The sequence below is a fragment of the Aulonocara sp. 'chitande type north' Nkhata Bay genome, linkage group LG10 (genome assembly GCF_057382095.1).
Source record: "Aulonocara sp. 'chitande type north' Nkhata Bay isolate Kocher_YH1m ecotype deep benthic linkage group LG10, A_spYH_male_GT1.1, whole genome shotgun sequence".
NCBI lineage: Eukaryota > Metazoa > Chordata > Actinopteri > Cichliformes > Cichlidae > Aulonocara > Aulonocara sp. 'chitande type north' Nkhata Bay.
This window is the reverse complement of record NC_141353.1, coordinates 3,333,759-3,350,317: the sequence shown is the minus strand read 5'-3', so window position 1 is coordinate 3,350,317 and position 16,559 is coordinate 3,333,759. Positions and strand designations below refer to the sequence as shown.

At 43.8% G+C, this 16,559-nt stretch overlaps 1 protein-coding gene across 2 annotated transcripts in view; it reads right to left on the bottom strand.

Annotated features, from left to right (window-relative positions):
• The window catches only part of nrip1b (nuclear receptor interacting protein 1b), a 38,653-nt gene extending 27,463 nt beyond the window's left edge, over positions 1-11,190 (bottom strand). Inside the window, exon 1 of one of the 2 annotated variants that reach the window (XM_086307816.1) lies at positions 10,877-11,190. The gene's annotated coding sequence lies outside the window, so the exon portion shown is untranslated. The other variant, XM_086307818.1, reaches the window with a different exon arrangement.
• Positions 11,191-16,559: the final 5,369 nt, after the last annotated feature.

Here is a 16,559-nt window from a genome sequence, read left to right as displayed (position 1 = left end):
CTTCGCCACGGTTAGCCCAGCTCATGACATGTCTGAGATCACATGCATGGTCCTCTCATGCAATCCTCAGTAAGCTGCACCCGCAGTATATGATCATCACTCTCTCTCTCTCTCTGAGGTTAGTCAAGAACAGCTGAGAGTTTCATTCATTTAGAAACGTTTGTTGTGGGACTCGCTGCGTTTTCAGTGTTGGATTCCTGCTTGAAGCCACAGTGAAATATCTCGCCAAAGCACACGGTTTTTTGCTGCTGATTTAAGTATGAATGTATCTGTCAAAAAATAAATAAATAAATCACCAATCATTAGTCACTACTTGCTGTAGCTTAGCAACCTTTTAGCTTAGCTTCTCCTCGAGACCTATACTTGTAGGAGGCAACCTGACAATTACCTTTAAAAACCTTTAAAGCGACTTACTGAACAGTTCAGCTTGAATGATAGTGTTCCACTTCGTTTTTATTGCTGCAGCAAGCCACTTGTTACCTTGCATAATACACATTAGGCCTTTTAAAACCACAGGATGACTTGCAGAGCATTTGGTTACACAAATCTCTTACAAGTAGACTGTCGAATAGCTCTCCTGACATTAGCGTGCCTTATGCTGGCACCCCGGCGTCACAGTGTGCCCAAGCTAGAATATTAGTCCCGCCAGATGCTAGTGACGACATGTGTTTTGCGTGTACTCATTTGCATCAGCCACAGTTTGACACTTTTAAAAACCAGAGGAGGGTTGACCTGCCACTAAACTCTCACCAGCTTGGTGCTAAGCCCCTGCGTGCTAATGGTGACCTAGTGCACACAGACATGTTGGTGCCTCAGAGACAAGCCATGAAGAACGCTGCTCCACTTTCCCATGCTGCCAGACATGCTGCAAAAGCAGCAGAGCTGTGCTGTATCCCTCTAAGTGCACCAAATATGACCAGAGAGCAAATGGCTGTTGGAAAAAAAAAAGGAGAAAAAAAGCAGAATAGGGTGTCAGGTCTCTTTATTCAACGGGGGTTGGTGGAGGTTCTAGCTAAGTGGGTGGATGTAGGTCAAGCCCTGCCTCTTCGTGAGGTCAACGCTGAATGGAAGGGGAAGGTGGCTTAGACAGAAAGAGGCCCTGGATAAACCACATTCGTCTGGCTCTTGTGCCAGCGCTGGCCCTAGACGTGTAAACAAAGTTACACAAGCACACAGCTCCTCAGTGATAACGCTAGGTGTGTGTGTGTGTGTGTGAGTGTGGAAAAAAAACATCACACACGTTACAAAAGCTCGACTGTTGCTTTAACAGTCCAAACGCTCCCTGTTTAATGGCACATAAGTTGGTGACACTTGTTTTATTCTACATAACACAGTTATAGGTGAAGAACACCTCCAACTGGCTGACGCTGTAAACAATCAACCAAATTATACAAGCTACAGGTTCATCTTGTGTGTACACGAGCTAAAAGCGTGTCAGGCGGGTGGCGGCTGATGTCTGATTTTAAAATGTCACATCCTGGCAGGTGATCACCTTAATTTAAGTTGCTCCTAACAAGCGAACTCCCTGCACTTAATCAAGAAAGCTTCTGAGCAGTTGGGACTGCAGGGGAGGCCCACTGGGTGGTGGGGGCTGGGGGTTATCTGTGATTAAAAAATACAAACAAGTGCTGATTTTCACTTTTTATCCAAATTTTTAAAAAGTATTATTCATACGCTAAAGTTAACTTTAAAAGAAGAAATGATGCATCTCAAAATACAGAGGACACGCAGATGGTGACTGACGTTTACAATCACAATTTGGCCAATAGCCAACATCAATACCAAAATATACGCCATTTTTTTCTATTAATTTTGATGTTTTCATTTTATCTACTCTTCCTTCATTTCAAAATCTTGATTTCAAAATTACTGGCCAAAACTGCCAACAGATAAATATCAGCATTATCTCATTTGCTGATGTGCAGATATTAGTCGACATATTGGCTGTTGCTGCAGCAGACTGTTTGGCCCTTATAAAGGTGGAAGACCCTGATGCAGGTACAAAGAAAAATGGTTCTGACAACAAATATTTACTTGTAGTAGAGATTACAACACCATGTATGAAAATTAAACCTATTCATAGTTTTTGGTTGTTTTGGATAAACATTCTCACTTTTCTTCCAGTGGCATAAACTATTTTCCGATGGATATTATCTGGTCCACTTAAAGGGGACTAACTTGGCTAATTTCCAAATTCAAAGTTTTATTTGTGGACTTCACTTGAGTAGATTTGCATGATTTACAGTTTAAAAGAATCCTTATTTCTTGGCCTCGGTGCAGCCACTCAGTTCATCTCTTTCATCTGCTGTCTCAGCAAGCCGCTTCAGCTCTTTTTACGATCAGGCACACTTTAGGTGAACTTTCTTCTGATTGGCTGCCCCTCGTAAACCATATTGTGACATCAAACAGAGCCAAGAGTAGAAAAAAAGGTTTGAAACAGAACAATTGGAGCAGTGTGAATCCCAAACCTTTGGCTCACAGGGATCACATATGCCATGAAACCATGTTTAATATGAACACCCACCACTGTGACAGTAAAAAAACAGAACTATATGCAGCCATAAAGGAGCTAATGAACACAGTCTTGTATAACTCCCAACTCCCTCCTGGATCAGTTAGAATACGGTATGCCACAGTCTGCTTTCTAATAATGAGTGAGATGAGAGGCACAAACACATGAGAATGAGCTCCACAGAGAAGAAGGAGGAAGAGTACGTTCCTGTCATGAAAACAAGACAGGAAAATTAGTCGTTGGCTCTTTGTAAAGCTGCCACAGATCCCAGGTGCCACTGAAGCTGCATTCACGCTCCTATCGTGGATAGACAGGTAAACAAATAATCATATAAAGGTAGATTCATTATTTTTGCATTTTGATGCTAAATGTAGGACTCATTTAACTGATGCGACACGATATTTCATTTTCTCTGAAAGAACCAAGTTGCTCCTGATATCAAAGCATCCTGGAATTTAAGGAATAAATAAAAGAGTCCCATTGTCTTTCACCACACACACAACACTGAAGCATCGTAACAGGTCCCAATTAGCCTCAAACGAGCTGAGAAACAGTGGCCCTCGTTGACTGTCCAGTTCTCCCAGCGTAATATCAAGACAAGTTTCTGGGGGGGGGGACTCCATGTCATTTGCCTAAGGTTTATTAAAGCAGCTTTAACAAAGTGGGCTGGGATCCCTATTTACACAGCCATATGGTAAATGTATCCAGGGGCCAGATATGTTAACATTTGAGCATAAAAATACTCTGAAGCAGAGACAGGAGCTTGCTCTAAAGTGAGACAGTGAGCCAGCGTGGTTTAAAACAGCGGGGCAGCTGTGGGGAGTGAGGGAAGGCAACTGCAATAACACACATCCTAGCAGCCAGCTCGCTCTGGACATGAAACGACCTTTCCCTGACATATGCTGGTATCAGTGATTGAGAATCGAGTAGATGACTAAACCTGCTCCTTTCGTCAGCACAGTCAGAGTGGAAACTTGTAGCAGCCATTCTCAAATTCAGATAAAGGCTCGCTGCAGCCGCACTACTGGGTCTGACACAACCTCGACCCTGTTTGACCTTGGGAGCGATTACCAAACTGAACGACGGCCCCCGCGGCGACACACATGCCTGTAGCGAGCGTCTCCGCCCCCTCATCCTGGTAGACATACAAGGTTGGGAGAGAGGACAGGGGGTGAGGCTGGGTGAAGGGTGTCACATGATTGGATCTCCTTCTGGAGAGTTACTTAAAGAGCCTCCTCAGCAATCAGGTCAAGGTCACGTTCTAGCCCTAATGCCAAAGGAAAAGAGAGAAGTCTGTGAATGTGCGTACGTGTGTGTGTGTGCGAGTGTGTGTGTGTTATGGAAGAGTGCATAAATAGAGAGGGGAGGAGGAATGACTACATGTTCAGCAGTCCTGGGTCCTTGACAACTCGAAAACACAAGTTATAATTCTATTAGCTGTATTAATCTTCCTGCTTAGTGGACACTTTTATTCAAAGTCACTTACACGATTATCACTCTTGCACATCTCTTCCCATTTCTACTGCTGGATATTTACTGGAGGAATCCAGGTTAATTACCTTTGCTCAAGGGCAGAGGGTGAGCAGTGTATGAGCCAGCAATCTTCTGGTCACCAGTCCATTTTCCCTAAGTAATAGGTCATATGGCAGCCTCAAGTCATCAGCCCAGTGCTTTCCATCTCCTCTCAAATGGCCTCTCTACCACTGGAAGCCTTCTAACACAGTTATGAGAAAGCTGTACTGCTGAATCCCAGTCTTTCGGTCTGTTTACCCGGCTGTAGTGAGGACTACAGTGAATAACGTCACCTCGCTAATGGATTTACAAGTGGGCTGAAGGTTCACAAAAGGACGGCATGTTTCAGAAATTCGAGAGACAACTGTGAGTGAAGGAGGGATGCTGGGGTTATGCCAAATGTCCCCAGTCCTTCCTTTGCAGCACGGGCATGCATTCGTTTCTCATTTAGCTGTGTACCTCCTATTTAGCCACGTTCTGTTAAAAAGATATTTATTGAAAGTGCAATGAATCATTTCTCTTTGCTGGCAATTTTTAAATGGACCGAAGGGAATCTGTAATGTCCAAGCCATTAGAAGGCTGCTCTCCACGAAGCTCTAATGGAATATTATCTTGGATGAATGACAAATATCTACCTTGGAATTGCATGCAAGACACTGAGTGTTTCAAGGGAAATTTTTTGACATTCCTCTATTTAAAAAAGAAAAAAAAGGATAATGTGCTGCAGATCTATCTGAACTCGCACAGCTCGACTCTCCACGGCCACCCGCACAGGTCTCTTGTTGCTCAGCAACAATTCAGCTCATCACTAGCAGCCAAAAACTTACACAATTACAGTTCAAGCCAAACGAGGGTTAGAGGTGTGCAGTGCGTAACATTATTAAGCGAGATATAGCCATCTTTCACAAGGTGTGGGTCTGAGTGAATGAGGAAGCGGGGAAACCCCAGGTGATGCATTTTCCTCCTGCAGGAACCAAGCAACGTGGAAGTGTGTGAATGCTCGCTGGGTGACAACGCCGCCCTGCAGGACGAGGTGTCGTTGGGCTGACGGCATCCAGCCGTTGCACCCGGGTACAACAAAAGTTTAACAAAGTCTCAAACTGGTCTTGAAACAGAAGCTCATAGCTTATAGTATATATATGTATGCCCTGCTCCCTCTCCTCCACCACTCACCCCCCGCCCCACCCCTCCACTGTGCTGCGCTATATATCCATCATTCATTCATAAATTCTAAAAACTCCTCTTTAGTTAATTGCCTGGGAAAATTTAATTTCAAACGAAAGCTTTTAAAAGAGAAAGATATAATTAAGTTGCAGGGATCTCTCTGCCTGCCCCCCCACCCCCCGTCCAGGGGTGCCAAGGGGACGTGTGCTGTGAGCTGTGGAGCTCTGCACCGCACTGCTCCGTGTCAGGGAAGTCATGCACCCATGTTTAAAGCAGAACGTTACGTAAAGCCTCCCCCTCTGCACAGGCTTACTGCACCAGACGCTGTGTCCTTGCCTGGGCTGCTCAAGGTTCCCAAAAGGACAGGCTGCTAAGAAGTTAGGAAGGACAGGGCCCTGTGATAGCCTGCAAAAAAAAGAGAGGGTAGGCGGGAGGGTGGGTTGCTGCTTGTGACAGCCTTGGACTTTGAATTCAGCGCCAGACAGGCTCATGCATCAATCCCTCAACTTACAAAGACAAGGCACTAACCTTGACGAGGCCAGGGACTCTTCAGGAATGAGTGGCATTTTCACTTAGCCCCAGCTTCTCCCCTGTAGTCCTGCCACATAACCTGCTTAAAATAAGACACAGTTGAAGAACAGTTGACCTCAGTCACTGGACTCTGTGACCCATCGTTCTACTCCTCAACCCTCAGGTTTCTTCCACCGCCCCGGGCGGGGGGGGTGGGGGGGCTTCGCTACAACACATGGAGAGGTCGCATAAATAGCATTTAGTGCACAAGGTGCAGCAGCCTATCCTGATGCCTGTCAGAAAGTGTTTTGTTTGAGTCACGGCACACTCGAGTGAATCCACGTTTGCTGTGATGCTCGGGATTATCACAGACTTAATTACAACCGTTCCTCCAACTGTTGCAGCTAAACAATTCTAACAAAACTACAAACATGCAGACAAGCATCTACTAGCATTATGCTGTTTATGCCACTGCAGGACAACACGACAGACATCCTCCATCACGTGCACGCAAACAGGCTGGGCATGCCTGCCGTCTATGAGCATCTGTCCTCATTCCCTTTTGCAGCCTGCCCACTCTGACACGCCTGTGACACTGGCCTGCCTGTGGCGAAGCACTTTCCCCCCCTCGTCTGACTGCAGCAGCATCCTGGCTGCACACTCACCACAAGAGTAGAGAAAACCTCCCTACTGCACCTCCACAGCCCCCGGGGTGGCAGCTCTGCTATAGGTGCAAGAGAGGCAAAGAGAGCCAGAGATGGAGGGAGAGAGCAGAGGGAGGGGGAAGTCAGTTCCACTCCGCTCCGCCGCTGTGACCGCACCAGCCTGGCCAGGAAAAGAGTCAGCTTCTCTCACATCACCCAGGAGGTCTGCTGCTCCACGCTACATCTCCTCGGTCTTTACTTAACGTACCAGAGGAGCGGTACAGTGGAGACTTGATGTTACCACACAGGCTAGCTTGATGCCGTTTCCCTCCTCTTCTTCATTGATCTGCACACTGGGCCTTGGCGGCGGTTGTTTTCGAAAGGGGCCGATGCTTCATGTGGGTAATTTATTTGACCCGTGGTATCTCGCTCTTTCAGCCTTCCGTCCCCGTTTAGCGAGTAATTTCAGCAAAGTCTAAATAATTCACGGCAACTGCAATCAGCAGCGATCAATTGGGGGAGATAATTGAAGGGCCTGTGAGGTGTGAAGGCAGAGGGGCGGAGAGTTGGAGGTGAAGGCGAAAGTCAAAAGGGAGGAGGAGACGGTGGTGGGTGCAGGGGGGGCGCGAATCATTCAACAGCTGAGTTCTGGCTAGTATAGCTTTCAGGGATTGCAGAGAAGGAGTCCATCTTTCTTCCTCACATTTCGTCATTCCAGCCTGCATCCAGGAGCGTTTAGCAGTTACTGCTTTGTCATCAAAATAAGTCTCATTGACTTTGGCTGCCTTCTGCTCGCGACAGAAGCACCGGCAGAAGCGCTGTCTCTGAATGAGACACAGCGGCTCGCTATGACTGAGAGCAGAAATCTTTTAAGTGGGAAGACACCACAACTGCCCCCACGGTGATGTCATTTCCAAAAGCAACAGCAAACTTCTGTACTTCCACATCACTTTCTGACTGTGTAGGCATTCTAGGGGGAGAAAATTCAGAGAAAACGCACTGAAAATACACCCCGATCAGTAAACGGTACACATGCATCTTTATGTGTGCTTATCTGCGTGCCCCATTTCTGCTTGGTTTAGAATAGCGGTGTTCCAGTAGTAATTTGAATGTCTATTTTAATTCAGCACTGTTGGCTTCCATCAGTCTGCATTTTTGCTTTAGTCACTCAAGCCCTGATATTTTAGCCTAATGCTCACCATCATTTTCAAGAAATTTGCTTATGTAAAAGCCACTGACAGACGATCGGTACTAGGGAGGCACTACTAACAGATCAGCTGAATATCGGCCGATAAGATATCAGCAGATAAGTCTGCATTTACTGATATCAGTTTGAGCATTTAATTTTGGGGGGTTTTCAGGCTGTAGTTACTCAGATTTTGAATTTAGTATGAAAAATAATCACATTATAAGACAGGAAGAAAAAGGGGAGAAGGAGAAATGTCATTACAGATTACAGGTTGGAGGGGGTTTGGCGTGTGGGTAAGGTTGGTGCATTTCTCTAAAAAATGGTAAACATAACAAAATAGGACTGAAACAGTATAAATATGGAGTATCAGGCAAACCTTTATTTGTGACACAGGCACTGGGCAAGAATTTGTATGGAAGAGAGGACAGAAGATTACCAGTACTTAATAGTAAATCAGAGAGAAGTGATCATTTCAGTTTGTTGATTGAACACAACACTGACTTCTGTCTTGTTAATTAGAGATAAATGTTTCATTCTGACTGTGAAATTTACAGCACAACTGTCACGGTGTAAATCTTTTTCCTGTTACAGCAGCACTTCTGACCATTGTTATTAGAAGAGTGTCTGCTGAACAAACAAACGATAAATGGAACAATAAAATGATTTGGTTTAATGCACGCCCCGCACTGGCATTATGGAGCCCAAACAATTAGAGAAATGAGTTTGTGGCCCAAAGGTGTCTGGTTTCGAATCCTCAGTGGGCTGACAAGAGCGCGGGCCTGTAAGTAGATGAGAAATGCACTTCTGCTCCTCACATCTACTGTCAAAGTGCCCTTGAACAATGTTCGGTGGCCAACAACACAAGTGCTGGGCATCTCCCAGGTCTATAATAAATCAAAAACTCTGCAGTAAATGCATGACACTTGTTCTGGTAGATTGCACATTAGTTTTTCTTTTTTTTTCTTGCTGCCGAGTATCTCAGCAATCAAAAAGCGGGACGCCACTCTCAATTTCTGTCCGCCCTGTGCTCGTGCTGTGGTCTATGACAGATTTACAAACACTAAGGGTTTGAGCTGGCACAGTGGCAGTAGTTAGAGAAGCTGTTAGTAGAGGTAAGTGGCTGGGCAAGTACTCTGTGGAGTCATTGTGTGAAAAAAAAATACATTTTTTACAGCGATTTCTCCTTTACATAATTCAATGTCACAAAGTAGCAACAAGCAGGTGGATTCTGAAATTACTCTGTGTTTTCCACAATGTGCAAAAGAGATGTGCAGAACACACCTGCAAGAGCACACACACACACACACACACATAAACACTCATGTCAAAACTTGCCACGTTCATACAGCAGCGGCGGCGGCGGCAGCAGTGTTTTGATGGCAGATAAGATTCTGCAGTAATGAAAGGCAGCCAGTGGACAAGAGAGGAGAGAGTTCAGAGTCCAGTCTTGTGACTGTTGAGCAGCCTCGGCATCATTTGCATTTGGCCATTTGAATGTCCTCTGGTTCTGTTGCAGGCTACTGCACATCACTCAACAGCAGCTCCCGGGACAATAGCAGATGGCAGAGTCAAATCAAGCCCCGTCCAACACAGAGGATCCTATGAATTGCAGCACTCAAACACTCATAAAGCACAACTTAAAAAGTTGGGCTACAAACGTGGAGGTTTTACGTTATCTGTGGCAACAGAGGACAAGCCGAACTACCTTGAACATCTTGTGTAAGTTCAGGTCAAATAATTAAGCAGCTTAAATGTTCAACAAAAGAGAGGCTAAGAGGCAGACCCCCAGACACAGGCAGTATTTAGAAGGCTTTAAAAAAGTTTGACTCTTCTCTGCGTTACTTTAGATTGGTAGCCTAAGTAGTTATGTGGAAGGCAGGAAATTAACTGAACCCTTTTTAAAAAGCCTCATATTCCAACATCCAAACAGGTTATTTCAGAAGCTGAACTGCAGCTTGTACTCTGCCCTCTTTCCGGTAAGTCTCAGAAAACTTCAGCCCCTGACCTTTTGCCTCCACACGGATCCAAAGTCCAATGAAGCAATAAGATATTTGTGAAAAAAAGGAACACCTACGTAAAGGCCACTCAGAAACTCTCGCCGAGAAAACATCCAAGCCTTTGAGATCTATCAAAACACATCTGACATGACGGTCGGGTGATGTGACAGGCTGCAACAGACCAACTTGAAATGATGGGTGTTTTAGTCTGCAGACTAGACTAATCTCTATCAGAGGACCCTGGGGAGGGTAGAGACATTCAGACATTTTCAGAGGTGGGGTAGGTAACAAGCAAAAAAAAAAAAAAAGAGTATTAATGGGAATCACCAACTAAGCCACACATCAAGTGCACACCTTTTTGAGTGCATTAAAAAAAGCATTACCTTGATCCTGACTGTGTAATAAAGTTGTTGTAGCAACACTGCTTTGCAACATTTTTAACAACCTTCGCCTACACTGTGTTTACTGTACATGCTCAGGGGTTAGTGTCACTGTCCCTGCTTTCCCCTGAGTGCTACTGCAGTGACACATGCAAAGTCTTGCTCAATGAATATTCAACCCAAACTCATTTTTACACCCAGTGGGCCCAGGTGGCTTTTAGCACCTTGAAACAATCACATATGAGTCAACGTATAAGACCCTTTACGCTCGGAGGGCCATTAAAAACCCCTTAAGACTTGCCAACTGTAATCTACACACCGGTGCAACTGTGAAGCGTTTCCCTTTGGTGGTGCTAAAACTACAAGATGGGGGGCTGTGCAGTGTTTTGACCCGACGTGATGAACTACATTAACTGTACTAACGTTACATTACAGCTGCCGCGCTCCAAGCAGAAGACGGTGCGCACTGTTATTAAATTAAGCCAACGGGTGACATTAGTCATTCGGTGTTCGTACTGCCAAGCAGCCTGACAGCCCAGAATACACTGTGAAAATTAGCTGGAGGGTTTCAAGAGATTCAGAGGCGGTGTGTGCGTGTATGGGGAGAACATTTATAGAGAAATGCCTCTATCGTGGGCCTAATTTGAGTCACTGATCCGAAGGATACGGGCACTGGCTGCCGTCACTGAGCGGCTGTGCGGCTAAATGGAAAGCCACACGGGCAGGTTTATTCCCCGCTTCTTTATGCAGCGATTTCAGCGACACATCCATAAGCGCCCCTGGTCGCCGTGCGACACACAAACAGCGTTACCGATCCCCGACACAAACGCACACATACACACACAGAAAAAAAGCGCACGATCTAACCACTGCCCGACATACGCGCACCCGTGTACGTTTCCACCCGCAGCAGTATAAGAATAATATTGTCCAGACGTAACAGTGCGCTCGCTTACAGATCCCCTTACCTGCGTTCGTCCACCCCACAGAGGCGCATCGTTATCATTCGACAGGAGGAGGCAAATCCAATGAAAACGGTCGCGACACTTTTGGCAGGAAGCAGAAATGGCGAGGCAGGCTTCGAGGGAGGAAAAAATCAAGTCCGAAATAATTTCTAAAAAGCCTCCTTTTGATTTGATTTTTTAATTCTACAAATGAATGCTGCGCCTGTGAGCGAGCCGAGGTGTGGAGTGCGTAGTCTGTGGAAATTGTTTATTCTCGGAGTCCCCTCGCTGTGGAGAAGTGAGCGCAGACAGCTACACTCCTCCTCCTCCGCCTGCCGCTGACACCACCCTTAAAGGAACAAGCCTTCACCGCTGCCCACATACTCCCTCTGCCAACAAGGAAGCACTTTTTAACATTAGATGTACAGCAAATGGTCTTAACGCTGTTTTTTTCCCCATTTTAAACTAAGTAATATACACCGCCTACGGTTTGTCTCACACCAAGGGACATACAATGGAAATGCTTAATTAGCAGATTATTATTTAATCATTTCAATTATTAAGAATAAGCTGGGCTAAAATAACCTACCAAGGAGGGGATCTTTTTGGTTACGTCTCATTCTGTCTCACTTTAAAAAGGAATGTTCAAAAAGTTATGAATAAATGCTGATAAAACTTTGTAGGTGTGTGGAGTGGGGTCATGGTAATAATCCAAAATTTCCACCAACATCCACAAAGGTCTTCGAGGTCAAGTTAACGATTTGTTGGTTGAAAACTGGAAAAAAAAAAGTCTTATAACTTAGAAACTATGATTCTTACAAGTGTGGTGTGTATTAACATGTAAAGATTTAAAATATCTTATATGTCATATCATATCTCATTTGACCTCTGACCTCTCTGGGTCAATAGATTGATCTGAAAAGTACTAATAATCGTATTCACACCTATTAAAAACTACATTTCTTACTGTCAGCGTTTGTATTGACCACACATAGGCAAAAAGGCAATGATATAAGGAGATTCTACATATCACGTTACGTTGGACCTCTGACCTCTTCTTCAATGTCAAACAAGGTCAGACTTTCATAAAATATCTGTTTTCTTTAAAACCTACTGCCCGTGTTTGTCTGTCAACAACTAAGAAATTATACAGGTATATGGAGATTCTCAATATCACATTATAGCTTGCATCCAAAGTGTGTTCTATCTTTAAAGAAAGAACTGTCAAGAGAAGGAGAATGAGCTGCCTGGTGAGTTAGATACATACTGTACTATAATGTTATATAATAATCAATACCTGTTATCCATTACCTACTGCTACATAATGCTTACATACAAAATACAGCACTTTTCTCTTAAAAGTAAATACTGCCCACAGAGTGAGTGATCATTCTCAGATTCATTCTTTTTATTATTATTTTTGCTTCTTCTTCTTCTTCTTTTAAATAAAAGCATGTCTATGTAAATAGAGAGTGTAATTCCTCAAATGGCCACTTGAGGCTGCCTCAGAAGACGGTCAAGTCCCAGTTTAACATCCTTAATAAAAATGGCTGACTTTACAACAAAAATCACCATTTTTACAGCCTGCGGATAGCTTTCACCATCGTAACTATTATGCTGGGTGATTTTTTTCATGACCTTTTTTTCTGTAGCTTAACATAAGGGTGCTTTCTTTAACAGGTGTGGCCTTTCTGCAAGGCACACAACATCTCAAGTCCATTGGTGCTTTTTATTAGCCTGTGACTTAGGACTAATAAGCACATATCTGTATGTGTTCTTGCACCCATACAAATTATGAATGCTGCTTGCTAGCCTTACTCTAGTCCAAGTATATTAACTGGATTCTACATATTGAACCCTCAGTGTTAGCATTTCAGCCATGACCATTTTGAAGTGACCCTTCTTGGACAAAGCAGTGGAGTGATATGTTATTAGCTAGCTCGCAAACTTGAGTTTTAAATTGGTGGTTGATGGTTTCAGACTACTATACTAGAATTTCAATAACAATAACTTTGTGGACGGCCAGTACCACGCATCATGACATATTATTTGCCTGGTAGTTCAATTAAAAAAGTTCCATAAGGCACCAACATGGTGCAAATATGGCTGAGAGGTCGAGTTGAATGTTTCACATAAGTGACGGTAACAGCTGCTTATCGTGGCACATCCCAGGGCCTAAACCTGCCATTTTAAACACATTATAATGTTAAAAAAATGCTTTCTTAATGATACAGAAGTGGACATTTTAACATGGGAGTTGACCAATTCACCATCGGATCCAGCCCCATGTGGTCACTAGAAGAACTGCAGTTTTTGGCACTGGCTTCACTTTGGTAAATGGACTGGTTCTTATATAGCGCTTTTCTACTCTTCTGAGCACTCAAAACTTGTACATTCACACAAGCACATTGGATGGATGCATCGGAGAGCAAACTGGGGTTAATATCTTGCCCAAGGATATTTGGCACGCAGACTAGGGGAAGCCAGGAATCGAACCACCAACCTTCCGACCAGTAGATGACCTGCTCTACCACCTGAGCTACAGCCACCCCACTTTGCAGCCCTCAGGGTTGCCACTTGTTCAGTATTTGGCCTGTGTTACCTTCTTAAAGTCTTTGTTTTATTTAACTGTATTTGGATGTATAATTTGTAATCTAATTATTTAATACTATCAATATAATTTGTTCCAAAGGGTTAACAGAATCATGCTTGTAGTAACAAATGCTACATTAACATCAACCATAGTGGTAACAGTTGCAGTTTTAAATGTAACAGCAGCTGGATATGTAATAATCTCCAAAAGGTCCTTTAAAATGATAATAATAATAATAATTTTTTTAAAACAACAGCAATTCTTAAAGAGGGACTTTACTGTACAAAAACTGGTTTATTTGTCACCATGAGTGCCACATTTTATTTTATTTTCTTATTTATTATTTTCTATTGTTATTCACAGAAGTGCATGTGTAATATGGCAATGCCAGAATTGACATGCAGGGAAAAAAGAGCTAAAAAAGAAAAAGGGGAAAAATTAGAAAGACTAGAACATAAAGCCTGGATGCTCATGCCTGGAGCACTTAGGTGGCCAGAGAAGTCTGGTTAAAATGTATTGAGAGAAATTAGCATTACAGGAAATGTATGAGCCTGAAAGCAAGAACTTCAAGTCTCCTTACTTTGTCAAATTGCAATACTAAATTGGTGAATTTCCCCTTTAAGGAAGTGCTTTTAAATTCTCCTTAAAAATAGCATTGTAGTAAAAGATAATCCACGATTCACATTTTGCTTTGGAATAAAAATTGCTTTCCCCTTTAGATGAGTTAACAGAAACAGTCACAGGCAGACTACAGTAAATCTAAAAGACTAACATTTCTTAATCTAGCCATCTAAAGCAGGTTCAATTATAGCTCTTCAGTTGGATGGAGGATTAAGTAAGAAGTACCCTAAATAACCTTGTTGTGAGCATTCCTAAACAAATCATTAGGTTGCTCCATATGAGACTGCCATAGTGCTGGAGCTCTACTGTCTGCCTCACAGTGACCAAGTGGGGGAAAAGAACAACATAAATGGCATCAAAGCACCTTTGGATATATGAGACGTCTCCCAGGTGTGTCACTTGACTGTGAAGCAGGGAGCCATTCACCGAGCAGAAGATGCGCTCATGGAAACTTTTAAAATGTTTCTCGCTCGCCATTATTGTAAACATTGTAAATCTAAACCAATGATTACGCACCTTATGCTTCCAAATACCCCCCCCCCCCCCCTTTTCTTTGTGTCATCTTGTGCTAATCTGTGCTATCTGGTCCACTGGCCTGCAGTCTGTCAACTCAACATGGCCTTGAACAAAATGTCTCTAAGGACCTGGGGAACATCAGTGTTCTGGTGAATGAGAACACAACAACATAACCTACTTCCAGCCATTCCTGTCTCTATTTCCCCTTTTCAAATCCAGGATCGGGGGGGGGGGCAGTGTGTGTTTGTGTGGGTGAGAATGTGAGCGAGACAGAAGGGTGTGTGTGTGTGTGTGTGTGTGTGTGTGTGTGGGGGGGGGTTGCTCCTCCTCCTCCTCCCACTGCTGTGTTATCACATCATGCTGTGTTATTGGCCACTTGTATTCAGCCAGCTGGATACTGTGCCTTCTAACCTGCGGTAACCCCACTGTGGTGTTTAAACAGTAATTCAGTTCATTGCCAGTAGTATAAACAGAGGCGGCACTCAACATGTCAGTCAGGTAAATTGGATAGTTTTCTTTTACAAGGCTGTTGTTCACAATAGGTGTTACCTGCAATTTGCATTTTGAGTGTAGCAGCAGTTAAAAGTCTGAGCAAAGTCCTCGCCAAAGTGCTATTCATAAAAAGTTGATGTTGCTGCTGTTTTTATTGTTGCCGTCTGATTGCACCACGAGTGCCGCTCAGGATCGCGATTTTGTCGAGACGTCAAAAGTTGGACGAGCAGGCTCCGCTCGGCAATCTGGACGGTATCTTGTACCTTGTAACCTCTGAACTGGAGTGACCTTTCATCTTTGAACTCTGACCCCGAATGCCACATAAATGGAGATACAATATTCTCCCTTTCATTCCCTCCCCCTCCCCCTCCACGAACTTTGCCCCTGAAGCTTTTCACAGAAATGGGTTTCAGGAAACTCTGTCCTTTGACCCTGAATTACAGGGACAGATTGTGACTGACGAAGAAGAAAAAAAAGAAAAAAGTCTGAGGTCCTCATGTGAAAACAGTTTGTCTTGATGTTATTTATGTATGGGATTTAACACATTGTGTGGTGAAGGTTGGTTACAGATGCTCACGGGCTGGTTGCAGCTGTGTGAGGGAAATAGAAGTGCAGAAAATGGCAAAAGCTTTAAAAAAAGAGGAAGCTCACCAAGTGTTTGAAAGACATTAGGAAATGGAAGTTGCTGTTTTACAAGACTAACTTTATTGTCTCGTTAACGTGGTGTCTTCTTTAGTGTGTTCAAAAGTGCTGAGCTGTCATTTTGAAATACGATATTATTTAAATATTAAATTAAATATTAAATATTCAACAACTGTAGGAAGCAATAAAAGTTTTTCCGATAACTTCGGCCTCTTCTAGAAGGTTGTTTCTCTAATTAAACAAGCAAATACTTGGCAGTAATTAGTGAAAAAGAAGATCTCATTGGCAAACATATATTCCAAAGTTTGCACTATGTTCTTAGTGTAAAATCTGGTAGTGTAGACGGTTCATCTGTGACTCATCTTTTGTCGGTCTGCATGAGTTCACTGAGTGGTCACTGGGGCAGATTATCATTCAAATCTTTGGATGGGATATGCAGATTTGATTTGTTCATCTCTTCAGAAATGAAGTAATCTGACCCCGCAGGACCCTTTGGAATTGGTTTCCCATACATTTAAACTGTATCCCAGTGCATATTTCAAGGTAAAGGAAAAACATAGATGGAAAACATATGAATCCGCGGCCAAGGGTCAGCTCTGCACCGGCGTCCTCCCGGCCCTGCAGTACAATCAGAGGAGAGTTTAGAATCAGACGCCCGATTGTCTCAGAAGGAGGGAGGTGGAGAGTCAGCAGACATTAACCCTCCACCTTTGACCTCTACTCCCCAATTTCAGCTGCAGTATCTCCTAAGGTTTGGAGTGAGCTAAAGCCCTCTCGGGGAGGAGGCAGGTGCGAGCTGCGGTGGGAGGGCCTGCTGGAAGTCACACCATACTGTAACCTTTG